The following is a 5,379-nucleotide window of genomic DNA, read 5'->3' on the forward strand; positions in this document are numbered from 1 at the left end:
GCATTTCATAAACTTTTTCTTTTTCTTTTTATTTTCTTTTTCTTTTTTTTCTTTTTTTTTCTTTCCCTTTTCCTTTTTCTCTTTCTTTTTCTCTTTTTCTTTTTTTTTCTACTTCTTCTTTTCCTTCTTCTTTTTGGTTTGTCTTTTTCTCTTTTTTTTTCTTTTTCTTTCTACTAACTTAATGCTGATGCTCTTGTACTGGGGGAGAATTGAAATACACCCTTCTCATATTGTTTGTGATGTTTTTACACCACTTATACCTCCTTTCTCCACACTAAAAGAATCTTAGCTGATGCATTTTTTCCTTGTGTGGAGAAGCAATTTTGTATCTTCCGTCATCTTTTATGTCCTTCTCTGAACCTTTCTAAGTTCAACTCCATCCCTTTTGATTCCTATTTTTTGCCTTTTTCATATCTCTGCAGTTATTGGTTTTGGAACACATTTTCTAAGAACTCTTCTACAGTAAGCTGTTCTGTGCTAACTGTACCACAGCCAGCATCTTCCAGGACCAGGAAAAACCCTACCTTTCTTCCATGCTCATATTCAGCTTTGATGTGGATGGAGAACACGATCACAATCTGTAAGATTTGGCTAGCATGCATAGCAGTTATGTGTGCAGATAACACCAGTATGGAATGCATCTGTCAAGATTTCATTAACCAGGTGGGATAGTGGTTCATTGGGGTTTTTTGACTGGTATAAAATTTCCATATAAGTTTTCAAATCACAGTCAAGTTCTCAGTCAACTAATTTGAGCCAAATTATAAAAGAAAGAATGACCAGGGAAAATGGTGCTTAGTCCTATCAGATAATCCCAGCACAATATCCAGATTATCCACAATAATCTCCCAGCAAGGAGAGGAAACCCAGTCTATCAGATGAGTGTAATGTGAAGTTCCTCACATGGATATCATTCTATGGGGCAGATACCTCTCCCTATCTGCACCATAAAAAGAACGGCCTGGGGGAGTTGTCTCCTGTATATTTACAATGCCTCTGACCAATTCATTGCTATAAGAAAATTTCAGATAGGAAGCAAGAAAAAAATTCGTACCCTTTAGCTTCACCTCCTCTAACATCTTTTAAAAACATATCTTTCCCTGGGATCAGCACAGTTGGTTCTTTCCCAGGGCTCTGACAGAGAACATTTTTAGGTGATAGAGATGTTACAAAGTCTTTTTTATTTTTTAATGAAAAAAGCACATCTAATCATAATTCTCACACTCCCTCTACTGTTGGTCTGATTTTAATTTCTTTACTCTCCCATGTGAATATCCTTTGTTAATTCAGATGATGGTAACAAATTAACAAATAAGCAATTTATCAATAATATAAGCTACAAAACTGGTTACAGTCATTCATCTGGTACCACACAGATGTCATTTGACTTTGCCAGATTTTCAGCACAATTTTCCTTAAATAACTGATTTTATCAGTAACTCTGTGTCCTTTAGCTAAGACAGTAATGGCAGTGGTGCAAGATCAAGATACTCAAGTTTAGCATGCTATGGACCAGACTTTCAGGGATTTCTGCAAGATATTTCACTTATCTGCAGAGTAAAGAGCTATTCAAATTGTGGGAAAATCAGGCCCACTAACACCGTAGACTGTGTATGTCTATGAAATGTGTTGACACCTGCTATGAATAGAAGACACAGCTCAAGCATTTTCTGTGGCAACTAGAAAACATCAAAAGGTTTAGACATTTTGCATTCTATTTATAGAATTTTTTTCTTCCTTCTTTAGTTTATGAACTTTGCCACACCTTTTGGGAGAACAATGAGCTGCAAATACATCTGCATTGTGACTAAGGTTTTCTTAGCATTTAAAAAATGCACATGAAAAAGCTCTGACAGTGCTCCTTCCTGTATTCATAAAGGTGTGGTTAAAAAGGATTGCATGCCTTACTTTAACCTGCTGAAAGGTCTTCCCCAGGAACAGCAACCCGAAACAGCTATAGGAAATGTAGGCTGGGCTGGCAAAAATTAATCAATAAAACACAGCATTATCCCTGATGCATTATGGTATTTCATATCAGACTTAGTGAAAAGTTGTACTCACTTTAACAGTAGCATAATCTAGTGAAAGTGTCTTTAGGTTCTCCTGCCCCTGCACAACATCATGTTGCTACATGATATTATAAAAATACTCTTATATCTAGCTATTTTAATCACCCAAGTGATAAAATGCTGAAAAATTACAACATAAAAAGAATAAAGAGAATTCCATACATAATATCTCAATACTCATTTAGACAGTGGTGAGACCAATATCTGTATGCCGTAGTAAAAGAGATGTAGCATTATTCTCTCTCCAGTGAATATTTAAGCTTTCAGGAGGTAGAAAAACTGTGGTGATTATATTCCCTCAAACAAAAAATAGTAACTCAGTGGTAAGGTAGTCTGGCAAAAATGGGCTGCTATCAAAAGGAGGAATGATTTGAACTTGGGTCTAGTCATAGGCTAAGTGATTTTTCCAGTTGGTAAGCTCTTGCTTTCTTGTCCTGTTCTTTTAAAGAGTTAAGCACGTGTAATGAGTTAAAGAGCACAGTTGTCTATCTCAAACACTGTCAAGGCCACAGAAGGAACTTGACATAAGATAAGCCACCACCGTGAAAACTTGAGAGGAGCACAGAAGGGAGGAATTTGTGATGGGAAAGCCCTAATTCCAGGCCTGGCAGAGGTCAGGTGTGGTTAGCACATCCTGGTTAATGCATCCAGACAAAAAGTCCCACCATGGCAAACTGTGTGGAAAGTCACTGGTCAAACAAAGATCACCCCAAGTTATGGGATACATAGCATCTGTGACCAGCGACAACCACGGAAGACCCCCTGAATACACCTCTGTGGATACCCAGAACCTGGGTGGTAATGTCATCTGGGTGTTAGGAAGATAAATTACTTGTCTGTAGAACTTACTGAAGTTTAGAGTTTGACATGCTTCAGTGATCTCAGACCTAGGGAGAGGTTAAAAAACCTTGGGAAGAAGGATGTACCACTGATAATGGACACAAAGAAGCAGAATTTACAGAAGACAAGGACATTTGGCAGAACTCCCCAGATAAGGAAGAAACTAATAAAACCAACTCAGCAACTGTGCTGAATCAGCTCAGAGTGGGTAAAAGGTAGTTCTGGCAGGGCAAGATTGCAAACTCCAACTCACGGCCCTCTGACACAAGAAACCCACTGACTCAAAAGAAGAGAAAGACTGAGCATGCAGACTAATTAGCATTAGAGGCAAGGGAATCATTTAACCAATAGAAGATAGAATACTTAGTTATTAAGAGAACTATGTAACTTGTACCCAATGAGCATCAGTTGCCTTATTTACTAAGTTGTATAAACAGTGAAAAGTTTTGAACAACCCTGAGACCCCCACCACCAAGAAGAAGGACCAAGAGAACACCACTGGGTCCAGGAGTGGTGACTATCTTCTACTTGATCTCTCTCCCTTCCTCCTCTCTCTTTCTCTCTCTTTCTCCCCTCCCCCTTCCCCCTTTTCTACTTCTTTCTATCTCTCTACCTAACATTCATTGTTAAATAAAATATATGTTATAGACCTGGGCATATGGTCTCATTTGCAGAGAGATAAGAGGCAAAGGCACCTCTCACTAATAGGATAGTAACAGCATGTTTGGAGATGAGCCTTGCATGTGGATTAGGCTGAAGAATTCTAATTTTTGAGCACGAAGGAAAGAACAAAGTTGTTACAAAGGATCCCAGGCACCTGGCTCTGCCAGTAGTTGAACAGGACTTTGAACTTTTAAAATCTGCATCTTAGTATGATCTAGGATGCCCACGGAGAAAAGGTCTTTCCATCTCACATCACATCATTAGTATATTTTACTTTGAGATGTCCGTCTAGGAGCAAGAGAGCCAGAATCTTCAATGGAAAGTTACAGAAATCTCATGCAATCTAATGAAAGAATGACTTTCCCATGGGAAAAAATCATACTCCTTATTTCTCCCTCTCCTCTGTGTTGCTGTTGTGAGTGCTACTGGGATTCATACAGCCATTTCTAGTCTGGTTCTGAGTCACACATACCTCTTGGTAAGGATATACCCATAGGCAATACGTTCCCTTGGTTAATTATTTTGACCAGGGTGAAAAACACCTCTGTACAGAGAGGTATCACAGGTCCCAGGCATCAGCTTATTTTATGTAGGGCTGGACTGGGAATTTAGGGAGGAGTAGACCTTGTGTTAGTCACCTTCAAGAGGAAGGTGTCACCCTAGGCAAGAGCATAATTTCTTTTTCTATTTGCTGCCCTGGGTTCTTTTTTTCTATAAGTGACCCTTGCCTTTTTGACTTAACCTGTTAGAACTGCTGCTTACATATATAGCAGATCTTAGATCAACCCTGAGCACGAAAAATGTGCAGGTGGCACGGATGTGCAACCCACTTCCCAGATAAAGGTTACATTAACTAGCCGTGTCTGCCTGCTAAATGCTGCCTTGCAGCTGGCCATCATCCACTGCTGACATTTATCCATATGTTTCAGTGTTTAGTTTTAGTCATCTTTTGACATGAGTTATATCAAATACAACTAACTTTTGAAAAATCAGGTCCAGTGAGTACGACCATACTAGTTAAAAAATTAAGAATAGGATCTGGGCTTGAGAAATATCCTCTGTTTGTCCATACTATTATCATGCACACTCCTTGACACAGTTTTGTTCCTGCCAATTGACTATCTCTTGAAAAAAGACTTGGGCACAGATTTCTCTAGTACAAGTTCTGGACTGTTTTCAATAAGAGTGTGGATGAGGGCACACAGTTCTTTTTGGAAAGCAAATTTAGTGATACAGGTACAGAACATGCTGTTCCACTTGTCCTTAGGCCAAAGACTGCGCCTTGGTAAGTTTAATTTAGTAGGACAAATGTAGCTGCTTTATCTATATCTTGAAAATAAAAAAATTGAACAGTACTTGCTAGGCTGTCTTCAAATCTTTTGGACCCACTAGTTACAACAATAGAGCCTTATAACCCAAAACACAGTAGTTAACCAACCCTACTTGGAAAGTTTGAAGTATTAAAGGACTTCTCTTTTGAAGGACTGAGTGTATGAAAAAAATGCATTCAGTAAGTATTCCTCTCCTTTTGGGAGGAGTCACAGAATCATATTTGTCCAAAAAGTTGCCCTCTGAATCACTGCTCATTCCCAGCTCTCTGTTGTGAATCTACATAAAAGCTCAAATGAGCTAGGCTACATGATGACATTTTCCGTATGCTATCTTTTAAATCCTAGTAAGGATGTGGAGGTAGCACACTATTTTGCAATATGTTTTGTACTGAAAAATGGAAATTCAGCAAAAACTGACAAGAAAGTCATGTTGAGAAAAATGTGTTTTACTAGCAATCAAGGGACAGACTATGTAG

The sequence above is a fragment of the Lepidothrix coronata genome, unplaced genomic scaffold (assembly GCF_001604755.1).
Source record: "Lepidothrix coronata isolate B3197 unplaced genomic scaffold, Lepidothrix_coronata-1.0 Scaffold172, whole genome shotgun sequence".
NCBI lineage: Eukaryota > Metazoa > Chordata > Aves > Passeriformes > Pipridae > Lepidothrix > Lepidothrix coronata.